The 22,853-nt window shown below is 41.1% G+C and overlaps 1 long non-coding RNA gene across 2 annotated transcripts in view; it reads right to left on the bottom strand.

Annotated features, from left to right (window-relative positions):
* Nucleotides 1–431: 431 nt before the first annotated feature.
* The window catches only part of LOC131274808 (uncharacterized), a 38,307-nt gene continuing 15,885 nt past the window's right edge, over nt 432–22,853 (bottom strand). For both annotated transcript variants that reach the window (XR_009182106.2, XR_011646680.1), the window contains one exon: nt 432–684. This is a non-coding gene — a long non-coding RNA (uncharacterized lncRNA). The remainder of the gene's footprint in view (nt 685–22,853) is intronic.

Raw genomic sequence — 22,853 nt, forward strand, 5'->3', positions numbered from 1 at the left:
ACCTTCCATTTCCAGAGCTTTATGGAGTTCAGAAGTGCAGATAAGGGATTAAGACCTACACTTTGAATATTACCTAAATCGGCACCACTCTCCTGAAGGCTAAGAAAGCCAAGATATCCTACCATGTAATAACAATCTCCTAAGCACCCACTCTGCTTCAGGTACTGCCAGGGTTCCTGGGCGTAGGAAGAACGCCGTGTCAGGGTGTCTTTCCTCAGTGGGGCATACCTTTTGGTAAAGAGTGCTGGTGTGTCAAATGACATGCAGTGAAGCATTCAAGGTGCTCTGTGGTGGGCATTTGTGGTGTTTGGTTAAGGCACAAAGGTCGGAGCCAGATGGCCCAGACCCAGCCTGGAAGCCAAATCCCCATACTCCACAACATGGGAACATCGTTCAGAAATAAATTGAAAAGCCATTTGTACAAAGGTAACTCCTGTTTAATGGTGAAATGTTGTAAGATATTATACAGAAGACAATAAAAATTGCCTGTCATTCTCCACCCTGAAACAACCGCCATCATTGACAAGGTGCTCCCTCTTGGGTGCAGTGTGGTGGAGAAGAGTGTGTGTTTTAGACTGGCACTTCCTGGATTTCACGCTCTCTTCTCACTCTTCTCACCAGCTGTGTGGGCCTTGAGCAGGTTACGTAATTCCCCAGTGTCACATTCCTTTATCTGTAAAAATGCTGTAATAATAATGAATGCCATAGGGTTGTCATAAGGGTTCAAAGAGATAATACAGTGTAAAGCACTTAGAGCAGTGTCAGGCTCACAGCTCAGTGACTATGTGTTATTCATTCAACTACCTCTAAGCATGTGCTGGGCTTTCAGTTGCCAACTTCATATTGTTACCACCCGCTCCTAAGGCAGCCTTGGCATTGCAGCAGGGTAGTCAGATTTGGGATTAGACTCTGCTTCAGAGAGAAAGTGATCAAAGTTTGGAAGGCAGAAGTGTGGGGAGGCATTACTCTGGGGAAATTGCAGTGGCCAGATACGGAGGCAGTTGCAAAGCTCCTCAGACTTCTTGGCCATTCCATCCTGCTGCTGCAGATAGAAGCATTTCCAGAAACTTGTGCTGCAGCAGGTTCCCAGGGAACTTCCCAAAGCCACCTTCTAATTCCTATACTAAAACTTTTTATCCCTGTAATATTTAAAGCAGCTCTGTTTTCTGATAGATGCAGTTTTGGTACTAGAAGTGGTTGCAGGGGAAGGGAGATTTAAGAACAGGAAACCTGGAATTTGTTCTATACTCGATTAGATTTTGAAGGCAATAATGGTCCCACTGCCAATGGAACAGAGCATTACTTCTCCATGCCATCCTATAGCAATATAGTTACTTCAGTCATCCTCTCTCACTAGTCAATTTTCTATAGAAGGCAAAGACTTGAGAAGCCAAATAGTTGCTGCAATAAAACATTATAAAACTGTATATCCTAAAGTATGGACCACAATGTAAGCACAGATGTCACCTTGTTTGAAAGCTATTGTCTCAGAGTCTGTACATCAGTTTCAGTAAATATGATATGAATAAGTTATAAGATTATCGCTGTGGAAGGCAAAGGTTTTATGGTGGATGTGTGGGAGTACTGTATATTGTATACATGAATTACTGTGATCTAAGGCTCTTGTGAAGAGAAGCTCAATAATTAGGAAAAAAGAAAAGAAAAAGATAGGATGTAGAATTTTTCCAAATCAATACGTATTCTATATCTAACCTTTAAACTCATCGCTATATTCCATTTTACTAGTAAGGGAACCTGACATTATATTGGGCTTCACTTTTCAGGAAGTTTTGGATCACAGAGTGGTTCAACAATGGCAGCGGAGGAATACTGGTATGGGATGTTATTGACAGGCAATATATGGTTGACAGGAAGTTATACAGGGCATATGTCCAGGGTGCATGATAATGTTTGGATATACTCATAGTAGAAACAATTAAAAACAACAGCTGGGGGGGGTACTGGGTTACTGGCCGGGGGGAGCTCTGTCGTGGTCCCTAGGGGAGCAGCGGCAGTCCCCCAGGTGCAATGGTAAGGACCAGGAAGGAATGAGGGTCCAACAGTGAGCCCCTGATACTAATGACTATGCCTGTGAGCCTATACGCCTGAAATAAAAACAAGGCCTAGAGCAGCACTGTGCCTGCGAGTTTCCTCCTGACAGCCTTCATGTTACTCAAATGTGGCCAGTCTCGAAGCCAAACTCAGCATGTAAATGCAATGCATTCCCCCCAGCATGGGACATGACACCCGGGGATGAGCCTCCCTGACACCAAGGGATCACCACCAAGTACCAGCTGATGATGCAACTAGAAAATGACCTTGAATTAAAGGTTCAACGCGGACCAGCAGAATATCCCTGTCTACATATAATAACAGGAGTTAAAAATGCTGTTTCACCTAAATTAAGGGGGAAATGGAAAGGACAAATGAGTTTATATGGCTATGAGTCTCTAAAAAAGAGTCTGGAGGTTGTCAGAAGGGTTGCCCTTATGCACACCTGAGCAGAGTCTCAGCGACAGATAAAGTAGATACAACCCCAGGTATTGGTCCTTTTGAGGGCTAAAGAGACCCACAGGTTCTATGGTCATGGCAGATGGGGTTCATTGCCATGTCAGTTGGCCCTTCTTTGGAGCTGGTGTTTCTGCGAGATGGAGCTGGACTCAGATGGGATCCCTTTTCACAAGACTTTCATGCTACTTTACTGGAATTGTAGTTGGTGCTGGGGCTTAAGATATATCTAGGGGATTTGAATCTCTGGACTGACAATATGATAGCCAGGCCCTGAGCCTCAACAGACTCCAGCTCCTACAATCTGATTTATTGGACTCACCTCACTCAGCTAAGATGGAGTTGAAGAAGGACAACCACCACACCATGGAGCCTAGAGTGCCTACAACTGAAAGCAGGAGGATTGCATCCAATATCCATGTGGAATCTAAACCCCCTCTTGACATAGATATGGAATGGACACAACCAAGCCAAGGTCCACAGGAAGGAGGAATATAGTAAGGATCAGAGTGGACTTAATGATATCCTATTCATGAACTATTGTGGTTAATAATCGAGAAAATGACTGGAATTGTAGTTGGTATTGGGGTTTAAGTTATATTTAGGGGATTGAATCTTTTTACTGACAATATGATAGCCAGGCCCTGAGCCTCAACAGACTCCAGCTCCTACAATCTGATTTATTGGACTCACCTCACTCAGCTAAGATGGAGTTGAAGAAGGACAACCACCACACCATGGAGCCTAGAGTGCCTACAACTGAAAGCAGGAGGATTGCATCCAGTAACCATGTGGAATCTGAGCCTCCTCTTGACATAGAGGTGCAACGGACACAACCAATCCAAGGACCACAGAGAAAAGGTGGCATTGGAGTGGGAAAAGTGGACATGGTGGCTGATGGGTATGGGGAATGGCAGGAAGAGATGAGATGTGGAGGTGCCTTTGGGACTTGGAGTTGCCCTGGATGGTGCTTCAGGGGCAATCACCGGACATTGTAAATCCTCCCAGGGCTCACTGGATGGAATGGGGGAGAGTGTGGGCCATGATGTGGACCAATGACCATGAGGTGCAGAGATACCCAGAGATGTACTTACCAAATGCAATGGATGTGTCATGATGATGGGAGTGAGTGTTGCTGGGGGGGGGGGAGGGGTGCGGTGGGGGTGGTGGGGTTGAATGGGACCTCATATTTTTTTAATGTAATATTTTTACAAAATCAATTTAAAAAAATCGAGAAAATGTGGCATTGATGTGGAAAAAATGGTCATGGTGGCTGCTGGGTGCGGGGAAGGGGAGGAAGAGAAGAGATGTGGAGGCATTCTCGGGACTTGGAGTTGTCCTGGGTGGTGCCCCAGGGACAACTGCCGGATGTTGTATGTCCTCCTATGGCCCACTGGATGGAACGTGGGGAAGTGTGGGCTATGGTGTGGAACACGGGACATGGGGTACAGCGATGCCTGGAGATGTACTCACCAGACACAATGTATGTGACATGATGATGCGGGAGAGTGTTATTGGGGGGGGAGTGGTGGGGTGGGGGCGGGGGGGCGAATGGGGACCTCATATTTTTTTAATGTAATATCTTTTAAAAAAATGAATAAATTAAGTAGAATTTGGAAAAAAAATAAAACCATTATAGGAGGGAAGCAGACTGGGCTCAATGGATAAAGCATCTGCCTACCACATGGGAGGTCCATGGTTCAAACCCAGAGCCTCCTTGACCTGTGTGGAGCTGGCCCACGCGCTGTGCTGATGTGCGCAAGGAGTGCCCTGCCACATAGGGGTGTCCCCCACATAAGGGAGCCCCACGCACAAGAAGTGCACCCAGTAAGGAGAGCCACCCAGCGTGAAAGAAAGTTCAACCTGCCCAGGAGTGGTGCCGCACACATGAAGAGCTGATGCAGCAAGATGACACAACAAAAAGAGACACAGATTCCCAGTGCTGCTGACAAGGATAGAAGCAGACACAGAAGAACATACAGCGAATGGACACAGAGAACAGACAACTGAGGCGGGGGAGTGTGGGACAAAATAAATAAAAATAAATCTTAAAAAAAAAAACATTATAGGGACTACAATGGAGTAGAAAGCCTGGGACGGACTGGCTGCTTCTCACTGTGCTAGACAACTTAGAGGAAAGACAAACGGGTGAAATTATTCAAGGCCAGGTAAGAAAGCAGAACTCATCTGTGGACTGACTAAAAGATTAACTTATTTCTTGTAGCACAAGATCAAAATTTCTGAACACCAAATCCAAAAACTGATTTTGGGGTACCAGGATTAGCATTCAAATTGCACTTGTAATCTTGAAATATCCTTATGGTAAAGTAAGGAAAGAAGTAAGATTCTGAACATGGGGGTGGTAAATGTTGGAGATTAAATGATGTCCCCCACAAAAGACATGTTGGAATCTTAACCTGCATTCCTGTGCTTTTGAACCCTTTTGTAAATACAACCTTTTGAAGATGTTATTGTTAAAGTTGTGGCCAAATAGAATCAGGGTGGGTCTTAATCGTTGTGACTGGAGGGCTTATTTTTAAAAAGAACATTCAGACATTTAGTCATTAAACAAATATTTGTTAAGCACTGATCAATAAGTCGGGCAAAAAACAATAAAGCTGCCACAAACTAACTAAATAAAAATATCTTCCCATCTAGAGGGTGGTATAGGCAATAAACAATACATGGTAAATAATATAATAATTGCTTATTTGTAAAATACATTACCATGTGAAATACGATAAGTATTGGTCAAAAAATAAAAAGGGAAGGTGTGACAGGAGAGAGCATGAGGGAGAAGCTGCAAGAGGCCTCACCAAATGGTTGACATTTGAAGAAAGACTCAAAGGACATGAGGGATATCTGAGCAAAGAGTATTCAGGAAGAGGGAATAGACCTTGAGCTGGGAGAGTGCAAGCAACAGAATTAGACCCTGAGTGCGAAGACCCAAGATGGAGCTAGGCTGAGAAGTTGGACGCTCAGCTAGGAGGCCAGGGGGGCTGAGCGAGGTGGGAGGGAGGAAGTTAGAAGATGAGGTCAGAGAGGTAGTGAGGGGTGGACCCTGTAGGAGCTTGGCGGTCCTTCTAAGGAGGTTGGCTTTTTCTCCGAGGGAAATAGGACGCCATTCGATGGTTTTGAACAAAGGAGTGATGCAATTTTCTGACTTATTTTGTAACAGAACCACTCTGGCTGAGCAGAGGGCAGAATAGGTAGGAGCCAAAGGCTGTAACCCAAGCAAGAGATGATGGCAGCTGGGAGCGGTTGGGAATAGTGTAAGTGGTGACGAGGGGTTGGGTTTTGGATATATTTTGAGATGGGAGCAATTCAGATTCTCCTACTTTTAATTTGCATTTCAGTATTACTGAGTTGATCATATGGATGGGCCATATGTATGATTTCTTTGTGATTTTCCAATGCATTGGTTACATTATAACAATTGAAGCCAAATGAAGAAAATAATTTTGCACTGGCTTTTATTTAATCAACAGATTCAATTCTTCAGAATCTCCAAGCAGGACACACACAGCCTTTCAAATTACATTGCATTTTGTCTTTGAAAGTCTCTTTAACAATTCTAGCCCACCTTAATCTTTACTTTAAAATACTTGGTTTGTGTTATACAATTCAGAACATAATATATAATTTCCTTAAACTATTTTAAATCCTTATATTCAAGGTCTGTATGATACCCTGCACAGACCTTGACATATGGTAACTGTTAAATAAAGTTTTGTTACACTAGTTAATGTTGAAAATTAAAGATAAAATCACCTGGGACAGTTATGGAAAAGAAGAGGCCTATGCTAGGATGGGTAAAAAGGATATTCTATGTGTAAGCATGAAATATTTACCTCCAAATATCCTCTATGTAAAAATTGTAATCTCAAAGATATTTTCCTGTAGGAATATGATACTAGCTAACTTCTCTGGGCAATATACTTTTTTGTAATCCATTCTCTGCCCCCAACTCCTTTGCCCATGATTATTTTCTCATTGCTGAAATTTCAGCTTAACCATTATTCACCAAAAAGCCTTTTTCTCTTTTTATGATATCTAATATTGGCCCCGTCACTTTGTCCCACTACTTCCTTTTATTTTCTTCATAGCATTTATCTCAATCTGAACTTATATTATATGTCTGTATCCTTTTTTCATTCCCTTTTTAAAAAATTTATTGAAGTATATCACTCATACATAAACCTACATAAACCTACATAACTGTATATTAATAGTTGTAAACTTACAAAACAAACATATATAACATCATACAGGACTCTCATAACTCACCCTACTACCAATAACTTGAATTGTTGTTAAACCTTTTTAATTAATGATTAAAGAGCATTGTCAAAATATTAGTACTAAACAAAGTATTTTCCCCTAACCAATACTATTATTATTATGTTTATATCATTTATATATGAACATACATAATTAAGTGTATGGTAAAAAGTTGTGAACCTACAAAGCAAACATGCATCCCATACCTCAACCTTCCACCTACACCTTGCATTGTCATGAAAGGTTTGTTACAAATTATGAAAGAATATTGTCAAAAATTTACTACTAATCATAGTCCTCATCTTACACTTGGTGTGTTTCCCCCCCAACCCACCCTATTATTATTTTTTAAATATATTTTTTATGACAGAAGTTGTAAACTTATAAAACAATCATGCACATGTGCAAAATTCCCAAATAACACCCCAATGTGGTGTGTCATTGGCTACAGATAAAATAATATCATCTGATTATTGCCATGTCCATAGTGTACATTTGGCTCACATTTTCCATACTGCCTGAGTATCAACACAGTACATCTTTTGCATAGATGCAAGAATATTATATTATTACTACTAACCACAGTCTATAGGTCACTCCAGCTGTATTTTTGCCATGCTTCTGCACATTCCCAACACCTTGCAGTAGTGAAATACATTTGCTCTAACTACCAAAGGACACTCATGCATCTGTACCATCAACCACATTCACCTCTTGGTTTACTGTGCTATCCAGTTCCTAGATTTTTCTCTAGCATTCTGTCAATTGGTATTTACATAACTGGACTACCATTTTCAGTCACATCCCCATTTATAAACTAGCTGTTATTCACTGTGTTACCATCCACTCTATACATTTGCACACTTTCACAGTAAAGCTAATTAAAGATACTACATACATTAAACATCAGTAGTCCACTCAGTCCTCCTCTTATCTCCTTTAAGAATCCACTACCTACCACCAGGTCTTGAAGATATTTTCCAATAATTTCTTCTAGAAGTTTTATAGTTCTTTTATTTTTAGTTTTTTGATCCATTTTGAGTTAATTTTTGAATAAGGTGTGAGATAGGGGTCCTCTTCCCTTCTTTTGGCTATGGATTTCCAATTCTTCCAGCACCATTTGTTGAATGGATTGTTCTGCACAAGCTGTGAGAGTTTGATAGGCTAGTTAAAAATCACTTGACCATACCTGTGGGGGTCTGTTTCTGAACCATAAATTTGGTTCCATTGGTCTGTTGTATCTGTCTTTAGGCCAGTACCATGCTGTTTTTACCACTATAGGTAGGTATTATGATTTAAAGTCTGGAGATGAGGGCTGACTTTTCATTCTTATGATGTTTCTGGCTATTCAGGACTCCTTACACTTCCAAATAAATTTAATGATCGTGTTTTCAATTTTTTCTTTAATGCTGGTGGAATTTTTATCGGGATTGCATTGAATTTGTATAGCACTTTGAGTAGAATTAACATCTTAATGATATTTAGTCTTCCAATCCATGAGCATGAAATGTTCTTCCATCTGACCCTCCTCTTGACATAGAGGTGCAATGGACACAACCAATCCAATGTCCACATAGAAGAGGTGGCATTGGATTGGGAAAAGTGGACATAATGGACAAAGGGTATGGGGAAAGGCAGGAAGAGATGAGAGGTGGAGGCGTCTTCGGGACATGGAGCTGCCCTGGATGGTGCTTCAGAGGTAATCACCGGACATTGTAAATCCTCACAGGGCCCACTTGATGGAATAGAGGAGAGTATGGGCCATGATGTGAACCAATGTATATGAGGTGCAGAGGTGCCCAAAGATGTACTTACCAAATCCAATGGATGTGTCATGATGATGGGAACGAGTGTTGTTGGGGGGGGGGAGAGGGGGGGTGGGGGGGTGGGGTTGAATGGGACCTCACATATATATTTTTAATGTAATATTATTACAAAGTCAATAAAAAATAAAAAAATTAAAAAAAAAAAAAAAAAAGAAATGTTCTTCCAGTTATTGAAGGCTTTTTAAATTTGTTTTAACACTGAGTTGCAGTTTTCTGAATACAAGTGCTTTACATCATTGGTTAAGTTTATTCCTGACTATTTGAGTTTTTTCTGTCATATTTTATTTTCACCACTCTTTTGACACTTTTAGTTACTTATATTGATATAGTTTTCATTTCTAGACTCTCTTCCAGGCCCCTCTCTCCTGTCTTTTCTTTTCAGGCTCCAGCACACCCTTTAGTATGTCCTGAAAATCTGGTCTGTTGCTTAGAAATTCTCTCAGTTTCTGTTTATCTGTGAATATTCTAATTTCATCCTCATTTTTGAAAGACGGTCTTGCTGGTTATAAGATTCTTGGCTGGAAGTTTTTCTCTTGTAGTATCTTAAATACATCAGACCACTGTCTTCTTGCCTCCATGGTTTCTGGTGAGAAATCAGCACTTAATCTTATTGGGTATTCCTTATATGTTATGCATTGCTTTTCTCTTGCTGCTCTCAGAATTCTCTTTTTGTCTTTGGCAATTAATATTCTGATGAGTATGTGTCTTGGAGTTGGTCCATTGGATTTTTTTGGATGGGAGTACATTGTGCTTCTTCAACAGGGTTGGGAAATTTTCTACCATTATTTCTTCAAATATTCCTTCTGCCCCTTTTCCTTTCTCTTCTCATTCTGGGACACCCATGACACGTATGTTTGCATGCCTTTTGCTGTCATTTAATTCCCTGAGACCTTGTTCGATTTTTTTCCATTCTTTTCATCATCTGTTCTTTTGTATGTTCACTTTCAGAGGACATTTCTTCAAGCTCACCAATCCTTTCTTCCACCTCCTCAAATCTGCTATTATATGATTCCAATGTTTTTTAAATTTCATTGATTGCAACTTTCATTCCCATAGGCTCTGCTATTTTTCTATGCATGCTTTCAAATTCTTCTTTGTGCTCATCCAATGTCTTCTTAATATCTTTAATCTCTTGCCATTTCATTGAATTTATTAAGGAGATTTGTTTGAACACCTGTAATTAGTTGTCTCAACTCCTTTATGTCATCTGGAGCCTTATCTTGTTCCTTTAACTGGGCCATAGCTTCCTGTCTCTTGGATGTGGATTGTAATTTTTTGTTGATGTCTTCGCATCTGGCTTACTAGAGTATTTTTTCTGAGAGCAGTTTTTCTCTTTAGTTTAGGACTTCTTACCCCTTCTCCTTTGCTGATTGTGCAGTAGGAGGCAAGCATGTATTTGGTGCTGGAAGCTGTGGAGGTTCAAGCTGCCCTCATTGTGCCAGGGACCAATGAAGTTTCTTCCAACTTTCTCCTTTGTAGGGGTAGGGACAGAGTCACAGCTGTGTGGAATAATCCAAATGCAGGCCTGGACTGTAGTTGCCCAGAGAGACTGATGAAGCTTCACATCCCTTTTTCCCCTGCCTGGGGCAGGGATGGAGCTGCAGGTGTGGGCAGCAGTCTATGCAGTGTGGGTCCAAGATGACCACAGTTGCCCTGAGACTTCTGATTTCAGTCAATGCCAGCCAAAGTTACCTGCAGTTACCTGTATAGGCTGGTGCAGGGCTCCTCAGGCTCCTGCCCACCAGAGATAGGAATGAAACCTAGGCTAGGGCTGCAGGCTGATCTGCATGAAAGAAACTAGTTCCTGCCAACACTGAGAGTTTCAGTCAGCCTGGCTTCCCCTCAGGCTGGGGCGGAGTCAAAATGATGGCCTCCGGCCTCTTTCTGACTTGGGCTGGTTCACACCTGAGCTGTTCCCAGGGTTATATCCCAGCCAGGTAAGTCCACCAACCAGTAGCTAAAATCAGCAGCCAACCATCTCCTCCTCCCCTGTTTCTGGGAAATGGAGCCTCCAATTCCCATCACAGAACAGCTCCTGGGGCAGCTCGTGCCACCAGAATAGGATAATCACCAGCCTCCGCAGCCGGTAACTTCCCGGAGAGGTTGGCGCAGGTCCCTGCAGCTTCCTCCCTGCTGGAGGTGGCACTGGGGCCCAGGCTAGAGCTGTAATCTGACCTGGATGGGAAGAAGCCGGTCCCCACCAGCACTGGGATGTTTAGGCCACCCCGCTTCCCCTCATGCCAGGCGCAGAGTTACAGTGGTGGCCACAGGCCTCTTTCTAGATTGGACAGGCTCAAATTTCAGCTATTCTCAGGATCGTACTGTAGCCTGCTTTATTTATTCATCAGTAGCTGAAACTGGTGCCCAACCGTCTCTTTCTCCCCTGTTTGGGGGAAGTGGAGCTTTCAATTCCAGCTGTGGAACAGCTCCCAAGGCGGCTTGTGCCTCCAGTGGAGGATGGGCACCGGCCTCCAGGGCGTGGAGCCTCTACTTACAAGTCTTCTCTTTAGATGGGCAGTCTCCTCCTTCCACTCCTTCAAGGATGTTGCAGGATGCTCTTCTGGTCTCTTGGAGCCTCCAAAGAGGTGCTTCAGCAAGCTCCGGAGAGCTCTGGGTGTTTGCTAACTGCCCTGTAGCAGGAGCTGACTCTAGGAACTCCTTCCTGCGCCACCATCCTTCTGGTTCTCTGTATCCTTTTTTAATTTTCTTGTCTTCCCACTAATATAAATTCTGTGTGACCTTGTTGTCTTACTCACTGCAGTATCACTAGTACCTAACATATATCATAGGGACTCAATAAATGTTATATGAGAGAAGTATTTTTGATCTACCTGCAAGAAACCTTAGAATCAAACTTATAGCCCACGCTATAGCCTATCTTTTGTTAATTAACTTCAATTCTTCCAACATTTCTGCTCTTATTTCCCTTTTGTATTATTTTATATCACTATGTTATATACATCTTTGTAAAGGGTCATAAACACTTTTTGGAGAAAGCAGTGTATAAACACACAAACAAAAATCAAGGTTTAAATATCAGGAGTTATTCTCTAAAAATGCATTTACTTTATAATGGACCTAAATTAAAATGTAAGTATTTAAACAATAAATGACCATTACATTTGATATTCTTTCTAATGGCCTATATATGCTAGTTTGTTTTTTTCCAACTATAAGAGCATCCCCCTTTGCATGATCCATTACCTGTTTGTCTTTGCCCTGCTCTCTGCCGCATGGGACTGCCCTCTAGAGTGACATCACTCAGGTGCCCTGGACATCTGGCTTGCAGCTGGTTTTCAGCCAATGGCAGGCACCAAAAGGAGGCTGGAGGATGGGAAGAGAGGGAGACTGGGGATTTCTCATCCTGGACTTCCTTCTTGCCTGTGTAGCAGTTTGATAAGTTGTGAATTCCAAAAATAGATATTGAATTATGTTTGTAAACTGGTCTGTCTAAAGTTTCACATTTACTTAATTAAATTATGATTAGGGCTTTGATTGGGCCACATCAGTAGGGTAAAACACATGGCAGAAGAAAAGTGTTGGAGTTTTGATGTTGGTGTCTTGAGCTGGAGCCCTGGGAAGTAAGCACACAGAGGAGGCTTGGTTGTGAGGAAAGAGAAACAAGCCCCAGGAAGAGAGGAACCCAGGAAGCCTGAACTGTGGCAGATATTGGCAGCCATCTTGCTCCAACATGTGGCAACAGACTTTGGTGAGGGAAGTAATTTATGCTTTATGGCCTGGTAACTGTAAGCTTCTACCCCAGATAAATGCCTTTTATAAAAACCAACCAATTTCTGATATTTGCCATCAGGACCCCTTTGGCTAACTAATACAGAATTTGGTACCAAAGAGTGGGGAAGTGCTTTTGCAATGACCAAAATGCTGGAAAGGTTTTATAAATGGATAAGAGGTATTTTTTGGAGAAATTGTGAAATGTTTGATGGAAAAGGCCTAGATCACTTTGAAGAGACTGTTGACAGCAATATGGATGCTAAAGAGACTTTTTATGAGGATTTAAAAGTAAATAATGAACCTATATCAGGAAGCGGGCTTGGCCCACTGGTTAGGGTGTCCATCTACCACATGGGAGGTCCGCGGTTCAAACCCCAGGCCTCCCTGACCCATGTGGAGCTGGCCCACATGCAGTGCTGATGCACACAAGGAGAGCTGTGCCATGCAGGGGTGTCTCCACGTAGGGGAGCCCCACGTGCAAGGAGTGCGCCCGGTCAGGAGAGCCGCCCAGCACAAAAGGAAGTTCAGCCTGCCCAGGAATGGTGCTGCACACACGGAGAGCTGACACAACAAGATGACACAACAAAAAGAAACACAGATTTTGGTGCTGCTGACAACAACAGAAGCGGACAAAGAACACACAGCAAATAGACAGAGAACAGACAACTGGGACAAGAAGGAGGGAGAAATAAAATGAAATAAATAAGTCTTTTAAAAAAATGAACCTATTGGAAACTGGAAGAAAGGCAATCCATGTTTTAAAGTGGCAGAGAACTTAGCAACATTAACTTCTCATGTTTTATGGAATACAGTATTGGAAAATGGCGAGCCTGGGCACTTAGCTGAAGAACTTTCCAAAGTAAACTTGGAGGATGCAGCTTGACTTCTTGCAATTTACAGCAAAGTGTTAGATGAGAGACATACACTGAGGAGTGAACCATTGGGCACAAAGAAATAAGAAATTGATTCTGGAAATGCCAAGCCTCTAGAAATTAAGTCCCCAGAAGACAGTGCTCCATTTGAGGACTTAACTAAACTTGGACCTTGTAAGTCAGGGTTGAAGAGGTAGTTATCTAGGAAAGATTTTTGGGACATCTTGCTGTCTGATGGCTTGGCTCCCTGCTTTTTGCATACTAAACCAACAAGCTTTTTGAGAGAGCTGTATGAACAAAACCACTGTCAGCTTGGACCAAAACAGACATGGAAAGGGGAGATTGAAGGAGAAATAGCTTTAAGAGGAAAACCATGGAAGCTGAGATCTGGAGTCAAGACATCACCTTGGGCCAAGAGAGGAACCCCACCCTTGTCTACAGAGGCTGAGTCTGCCCCAGCAGCTGAAGAGGGTGGATGTTCCCACGCAATGTTCAGGGAGAGTTCCACCTCCCCACCCAGGGTACAGAGAGGGTGGGGCACATTCCCCAAGGATTAAGGTGGTTAAGGTCAGCACCCCATAAGTCTGGGAAGGGTGTGCTTGTCCCCCATGGATTAGGGAAGGCCAGGTAGTCAACTCATTGCTCTGAGCATTTTGCATCAGCATCCCTCTTGCTGACTAATATACCTTGGCTGTGTTCTAGCAATGCCTAGTTCCACTGTAACATTAGTTCCCATCAGACCACCTTCCTGCCACAATTCCTACTTCCTTCAGGAACATCATTCCATCCCCTTATGATCAGACTTAGGATTGTAATGGCGTCCCACAGTTGCTAGCCCCAAGGTGACCTTATTGTCTTCCTTAGCCCTGCCACACTACTACAAAGTAGTTAAATCTTTTGTTATGCTATCTTCCTGCCAGGACCCTGACTAATTCAAATAATTAAAAGTTCCTGTCTGTGCGTTGGTGAAACAGGAAAGCAGTTAAACTGCTCCTAACCATATATCCATTCTTATTGAGCATATTGATTGTTCATGGTATACACAGGGCATCTTTACTCTGTTCACTACCCTGGTGCATAAGACACAGTCCTTCTCATCCAAGGGAGCATTTAAACAAAGGGAAAAAGACATAAATTACTCTATGTTCCCTGATGATAACAGGGACTGTTATCCATTGCAGCTGAGGTTCCAAATCTGAGAACAAGTATATTCATACCACTTTGCAGAAGGTCTATGAGATAACCCAGAAAATGACTGCAACATTTAGTCGTCATTACCTCAAGAATACATAAGGCAAGGAAAGAAGAGGATATCAAGAGAACTTTATTGCAACCTATTCCTGAGCCTGCTGACAGTTAAGCCCTTCAGGAACTAGTATCTGACTCATGTTTAAAAAACAGTCTAAACATGAAAGAATGTCTGAGCCTTTGTTGGAAGATTAAAAACAATTCACCACACTCAACAAGAATGGAGTAAAGGTTTATTTTCCCTGAACCCAAATGCAGACTCTGATGTAAGGACCTGGCTTAGAATGGCCTTGAAAGAAACTCTATCCAAAACATTAAACAATATAAAGTGGACTTGGGGAACCCAGAGATTGAATGGAAAGTACAAGTGGCTTGTGGATTGGAAACTGGAGCCAGAGTTATCAGTGCAAGAATCTCAGAGGAGCCTATTTGAGAAAAGATCAACACATGGACAGCTGCCCTCATGCCAAATTCCACTCCTGTAGGAGCCCCAAGACCACGAAGTGAATGGAAAGGGTTAAGTAGAAGGGCAAGGTAGGAAGAATAATAAGATTTCTCAGACTGAGGTGTGGGAGGAAAATAGTCTGAATTGAATGAAAGATGGAAGATTTAATATTAGATTGGACTCTCCTTTTCAATATGCCTAGAAAATGAGATATTTACTCCAAATGAAAAATGACAAGGAAGAATTTGGGATTAACCCAAAATATCACAAAATGTGAGAAAAGGAGATTCAACTGAGCTGGAGAAAATGCAGAGATATGAAAAAATAAAGTTGCTTTTTGGTTAGCCCCTGCCTCATCCACCATATTCAATAAATTGATTGACACTATAACTGAAGGAAGAATAAAATAAGTGTGATAGAAGAAGACCTTATGTTTGTATTTGGCTTGCGTAAGACTGGGACTACCCAATCAACAGATTTACCCACACTCATTAAATCAACCAGTTCCTAATTAACTATTGGTCAAAACCATATACAAGAGGAGACCAGAAGAGCATCCTGCAACATCCTTGGAAGTATTGAAGGAGGAGACTGCCCATCTGCAGAGAAGATTCATGAGTCGAGCACTTCACACTGCAGAGGCCAATGCCTATGGCACAAGCCACCCAGGAGTTATTCTGTGGCTGGAGTTGGGAACTCCATTTCCCAAAAATGGGGGGGAAGAGATGGTTGGCCACTGACTTCAACTACTGATTAGCAAACTCAGATGGCTAAAGTATAACCCTAAGAACAGTTAACGTTTGAACATGTCCAAGTCAGAAAGAAGCTTGTAGCCACCATTTTTATTCCACCCCACTCATGAGGGGAAGCCAGGCTAACTGAAAATCACAGTGAAGGTAAGGACCACCTTCTTTCACCCAGATTGGCCTGCATCCCTAGCTTAGGTTCCAGCCCCATCTCTGGCAGGAAGGAAGCTGGTAGGACCTGCACTGGCCTATCCTGGTAACTACAGGCACAGTCTGCCAGCACAGTCTGAATAATCAGACACCTGGGGCTGCATCCCCACACCCCGAAGATAACAGAGGAGCTGGGTTTCCTCAGCTTCTCTGGGCAAGTGCAGGCATTTTCATTCCACATGAACTGGTTTTTTGAGCACCTTCGATTCCATCTCCACCTCTGCCCCTCACACTAGGATAGGAAGGGGATGGAGTTTCCTCAGCCTCTCTGGGCAATGGCATTCACTTTCAGCCTACAGGAAGTGAACTGTTGAGCCTCAATATTTCAGATCCTACCTGCTAAAGGACAGAAGGGACAGAATGCCCACAGCCTCTCAGGGCAATCACAGGCATATTCAGCGCACATGGGTTAGATTTTTGGGCACCCCAGAGAGTCCATCCCTACCCCCAGTTGGAGGGAGGCAGTGCTATGTCAGTCTACCTGGGCAACTGCAGTCATTATGGACCTGCAAGGCATAGATTGTTGCCCATACCTGCAGTTCCATCCCACCCCAAGTAGGGGAGGAAGGGGTGTGAAGCTTTTTCAGTCTCTCCAGGCAACTACAGACAGTCTTGTCCTGCCCAACTTGGATTATTATACATGGCTGCAGCTCTATCCCTATGCTTGGCAAAAGAGAAAGGTGGGAAGCTTCACCAAATCCTGGGATAACATGGGCAGCTTCAGCCTCCACAGCTTACAGCACCAACTACATCCATAGCCCTTATTACACAACCAGCCAGGGAGAAAGGGCAAGAAAGCTCTAAAATAAAGAGAGAAACTGTACCAAAAATGAATACATCTGGTAAGCCAGATGCCAAGACAGCAACAAAAAATTACAATCCATACAAGAAACAGGAACAAGAGAAGCCCACAGATGACATAAAGGAGTTGAGGCAACTAATCATAGATATTCAAACAAAACTTAATAAATTCAATGAGCAGGCGGCAGACTTGGCCCGGTAGTTAGGGCGTCCATCTACCACATGGGAGGTCCACAGTTCAAACCCTGGGCCTCCTTGACCCGTGTGTAGCTGCCCCACGCGTAGTGCTGATGCGTCCAAGTAGTGCCCTGCCACGCAGGGGTGTCCCCGCATAGGGGAGCCCCACGCGCAAGAAGTGCACCCCATAAGGAGAGCCACCCAGTGCAAAAGAAAGTGCAGCCTGCCCAAGATTGGTGCTACACACACGGAGAGCTGACACAACAAGATGACACAACAAAAAGAAGCACAGATTCCCGTGCCACTGACAACAACAGAAGCAGACAAAGAAGATGCAGCAAAATAGACACAAACAACGGACAACCAGGGTGGGGGGGGGAGGGAAGTAAATAAATAAATCTAAAAAAAAATAAAGTCAATGAGATGGCTAAATAGATTAAGTATATTAAGAAGACACTGGGTGAGCATGAAGAATTTGAAACCATACATGGAAAAATAGCAGATCTAATGGCAATGAAAGGTGCAATGAATGAAATAAAAAATACACTGGAATCATATAACAGCAGATTTGAGGGGAAAAAAGAAAGGATTAGGGACCTTGAAGACATGGCCTCTGAAAGCAAACATACAAAAGAACATATTAAGGAAAGAATGGAAAAAATTGAACGGGGTCTCAGGGAACTAAATGATGGCAAGAGATGTGCAAACATATGTGTCATGGGTGTCTCAGGGGAGAAGAGAAGGGAAAGGAGGCAGAAGGAATATCTAAAGAAATAATGGTAGAAAATTTCCTAACCCTACTGAAGAACATAGATATCCATTTTCAAGAAGTACAACATACTTCCATGTGAATAAATCTGAATAGACCAACTCTGAGACATATACTAATCAGAACGTCAAATGCCAAAGACAAAGAGAGAATTCTGAGAGCAGCAAGAGAAAAGTAATGCATAACATATAAGGGATACCCAATAAGATTAAACGCTGATTTCTCATCAGAAACCATGGAGGCAAGAAGATAGTGGTATGATATATTTAAGATACTGCAAGAGAAAAACTGCCAGCCAAGACTCTTATATCTGGCACATTTTCTTTCAAAAATGAGAATGCGTTTAGAATATTCACAGATAAACAGAAACTGAGTTTATAACAAAGAGAATGGCTTTACAGGACATACTAAAAGGTGTGCTACAGCCTGAAAAGAAAAGACAGGAGAGAGAGGCTTGGAAGAGAGCCTAGAAGTGAAGGTTATCAGTTAAAGTAACTAAAAGTTTCAAAAGAGTGTTGAAAATAAAACATGACAGATAAAACCAAAAGTTCAAAATGGGTGAAATAAGAACTGCCTTTATGTAAAAACATTGAATGTGAATGGATTAAACTCCCTAATCAAAAGACACAGACTCACATAATAGATAAGAATATATAAGCCATCTATGTGCTGTCTGCATATAGAGCAAGGATACCAATAGACTGAAAGTGAAAGGTAGGAAAAAGATATTCCATGCATGCAATAATCAAAAACAAAGCTGGGATAGCTAAACTTACATTGGATAAAATAGACTTTAAAAGCAAAACTGTTATTAGAGATAAGGACAGACATTATATATTAATAAAACGGACAATTCACCAAGACAAAATAACACATAAATGCATGTGCACCTAACCAGGATGCCCCAAGATACATGAGGCAAAAACTGGCAGAATTGAAGGGAGAAGCTGATATCTCTACAATGAGTTGGAGATTTCAATATACTACTCTCGCATTGGATAGAACATATGGGCAGAGGATCAATATAGAAACAGAGAACTTGAATATTATGGAAAATGGACTAAACCTAATAGATATACACAGAACACTGCACTCCCAAAACAGCAAGATATACATTCTTTTCAAGTGCTCATGGATCTTTCTCTAGGATAGACTATGTGTTGGATCACAAGCAGATCTCAATAAATTCAACAAGATGGAAATGATACAAAGCACTTTCTCTGATCATAATGGAATAAAGTTGGAAATCAACAAGAGGCAGAAAAAGGGGAAATTTGCATATTTATGGAGATTAAACAATAAATTCTTAAATAATCAGTGGGTCAAAGAAGAAATTTTTAGAGAAATCAATAAATATCTTGAGAAGAGTGAAAACCAGAACACTATACATCAGAACCTATAGGATGCAGTTGAAGGCAGTGCTGAGAGGGAAATTTATAGCCCTCAATGTTTACATTAAAAAAGAAGAAAGAGCTAAAATCACTGACCTAACTACATAGCTGGAGGAACTAGAAAAAGAACAGCAAACTAATCTCAAAGCAAGTAGAATGAATGAAATAACAAAAATCAGAGTAGAAATAAATGAAATTGAGAGCAAAATGCAATAGAGAGATTTAACAAAACCAAAAGTTAGTTCTTCAAGAATATTAACAAAATCAACAAGCCCTTAGCTAGACTGACAAAGGAAAAAAGACAGAAAATGCAAATAAGTGAAGTAAAACCTGAAAACAGGGAAGTTACTACTGATGCCACAGAAATAAAAGAGATCATAAGAGGTTACTATGAATAACTGTATACCAAAAAACTAGAAAATGTAGATGAAATGGAAAAAATCCTAGGAACGTACAATCTACACTAACCCTTGAAGAAATAGAAGAACTCAACAAATCAGTCACAAGTAAAGAGATTGGAACCATCATCAGAGAACTCCCCAAAATGAAAAGTCCAGGATCAGACATTTTCACAGATGAGTTCTACCAAGCAATGAAAGAAGATTTAATACCAGTCTTACTTAAGCTCTTCCAAAGAATTGAACAAGTATGAGAACAAACTCATACTTTGAAGCCAATATCACTCTAATACCAAAACCAGATAAAGATATTACAAGAAAAAAAATTACAAATTCATTTCTCTAATGAATACAGATGTAAAAACCCTCAATAAAATGCTTGCTAATTGAATCCAACAACACATGAAAAGATTTATTCATCATGATCAAGTGGGTTTTATACCAGGCATGCAAGGGTAGTTCAACACAAGAAAATCAGTGTAATACACCACATTAATAAATCAAAGAAGAAAAATCACACGATCTTACTGATTTACACAGAAAATGCTTTTGGCAAAATACAGCATTCTTTCTTGATAAAAACACTACAAAAGACAGGAATTGAAGGAAACTTTCTCAACATGAAAAAGGCCATATATGAAAAACCCACAGCTAGCATTGTACTCAACAATGATTAAAGACTAAAAGCTTTCCCATTGAGATCAGTAACAAGACAAGGATGCCCACTGTCACCACTGCTGTTCAATATAGTGCTAGAGGTTCTAGCTAGAGCAATCAGGCAAGAAAAAGAAATAAAAGACATCCAAACTGGAAAGGAAGAAGTAAAACTTTCGCTATTTGCAGATGATGTGATCCTATATCTAGAAAGTCCCAAAAAATCTACAACAAAGATGCTGAAACTAATAAACTATTTCAGTGGAGTGTCAGGGTATAAGATCAAAATGCAAACATCAGTGTTGTTTCTGTACAACTGTAATGCGCAATCTGAGGAGGAAGTCAGGGAGAAATTCATTTACATTAGCAACTAAAAGAATTAATTATTTAGGAATAAACTTAACCAAGGATGTAAAGCACCTGTATTCAGAAAACAACAATGCATTGTTAAAAGAAAGCAAAAAGGCTAAATAATTGGAAGAATGTCCTATGCTCATGTATTGGAGGACTAAATATCATTAAGGTAACAATTCTACCAAAATTGATATACAGATTCAATGCAATCCCAATAAAAATTCCACCAGCATTTTTTAAACAAATGGAAAACATTATTATCAGATTTATTTGGAAGGGTAAGGGGCCCCAAATAGCCAGAGACATCTTAAAAATGAAAAGTGAAGTTGGAGGACTCTCACTTCCAGACTTTAAATGATATTACCTAGCTACAGTGGGAAAAACATCATGACATTGGAATAAAGATGGACACATAGACCAATGAAACCAAATTGATGATTCAGAAACAGACTCTCTCATCTATAGTCAAGTGATTTTTTACAAACCTGGAAAACCCACCTAGCTTGTACAGAACAGTCTATTCAAAGAATGGTGCTAGAAGAACTGAATATCCATAGGCAAAAGAAAGAAAAAGGACCCCTGTCTCACACCTTATACAAAAATTAACTCAAAATGGATCAAAGACCTAAATATTAAAAGCAAGAACCATAAAGCTCCTAGAAGAAAATGTAGAAAACATCTTCAAGACCTGGTGGTAGATGGTGGATTCTTAAACCTTACAATGAAAGCACAAGCAGTGAAAGAAAGCATAGACAAATGAGACCTCCTTAAACACTTTTGTGACCCAAAGGACTTTGACAAGAAGGTGAAAAGGCAGTCCACTCAATGGGAGAAAATATTTGGAACCACATATCAAATAAGGGTTTGATTTCCATTCTATATAAAGAGTGCAACCAATTTAAAAATGGGCAAATTTTAAAATAGGCAAAAGATTTAAACAGACATTTCTCCAAAGAGGAAATACAAATGGTCAAAAGCACATGAAAAAAATATCTCATATCACTAGTTATTAGGGAAATGCAAATTAAAATGACAATGAGATATCATCTCACACCACATAGAATGGCCTTTATTTAAAAAACAGAAAACAAGTCCTCTAGAGAATACGGAGAAATAGGATCACTCCTTCACTGTTGGTGCAGCTTCTGTGGAAGACAGTTTGGCGGTTCCTTAGGAAGCTAAATATACGACTGCCATATGATCCAGCAATTCCTCTACTAGGAATAAATCCCAAAGAACTAAAAACTGTGACAGGAGCAGACATCTGTACAACTATGTTCATAGTGGTGTTGTTCAAAATTGCCAAAAGATGGAACCAACCCAAGTGTCCATCAACCAATGAATGGATAAACAAAATGTGGTATATACATACGATGGAATACTATGCTGCAGTAAAAAGAAATGAAATCGGGACACATATGCTATCATGGATGAATCTTGAAGACAATACGCTAAGTGAAATAAGCCAGACACAAAAGGACAAATATTTCATGGTCTCATTAATATGAACTAAATACGAAGAGTAAGTGAATGGTGTTAAAACCTGGAGTATAGGTTATTAAGAGGAGGGCTGTGAAGAAGTACTGATGCTTAATGTATGTAGAAGTTTTAATTAGTTTGACTGTAAAAGAGTGGAAATGGATAGAGTTGATGGTAACACATCATAATGAGTAGCAGCTGCTTTATAAATGGGATTGTGGTGAAAACGGTAGCCTAGGGATACAAATGACAACTGTAAGAAAGCTAGAGAATAATCTATGGGCTGAATAACAGTGAATCCAGAGGTGGATGAGAATTGTGGTTGATGGTACGGATTCAAGAAGGTCCTTCTGTTAGCTAGAGCAGATGTCTGTCATTATTGCAGAGTGGAGAATGTGGAAAAGCATGGGAAAAATACAATTGGTGTGACCTATGGTCTGTGGTTAACAGCAATATTCTTGAATCCATGCCGAAGAAGTACTGTATTGATATTGGGGGTGTGGCAGTTTGATATTATTTATGAATTCCAAAAAGTGATGTTAATTATGTTTGTAAACTGGTCTGTTCCTCTGTGCATGAAACCCTTTCATTCAACAGTTTTATATTTACTTGATTATGTTACAATTAGGGCTTTGATTCAATCCTGTCATTAGGGCGAGCAGTGTTGAGTTCCCCCACCCCGCCCCACCTTGGTGGGCTATATAAACTCACTCAAGGAAAACACAGGAGATACAAAGAAGTAGATCCACAGACAAGATATGCAGAGGAAGAGAGCTCCATAGACAAAGGAGAGAGCTTTGATCCTGTCACCCCAGGAAGAGAAATGAGCCATTTGCCTTGTATTTTACAGCTGACCTTGTAAAGAGAACAGAGCAGCTAAACCTGGAAAGAAATGAGCCCTGGGAAGAGAGATGAGCCCTATGCCAGCCTATAGATGAGATCGGAAGAAGCTGGACCCACAA

This window comes from Dasypus novemcinctus, chromosome 20, assembly GCF_030445035.2.
Source record: "Dasypus novemcinctus isolate mDasNov1 chromosome 20, mDasNov1.1.hap2, whole genome shotgun sequence".
In the NCBI taxonomy this organism is placed as follows: domain Eukaryota; kingdom Metazoa; phylum Chordata; class Mammalia; order Cingulata; family Dasypodidae; genus Dasypus; species Dasypus novemcinctus.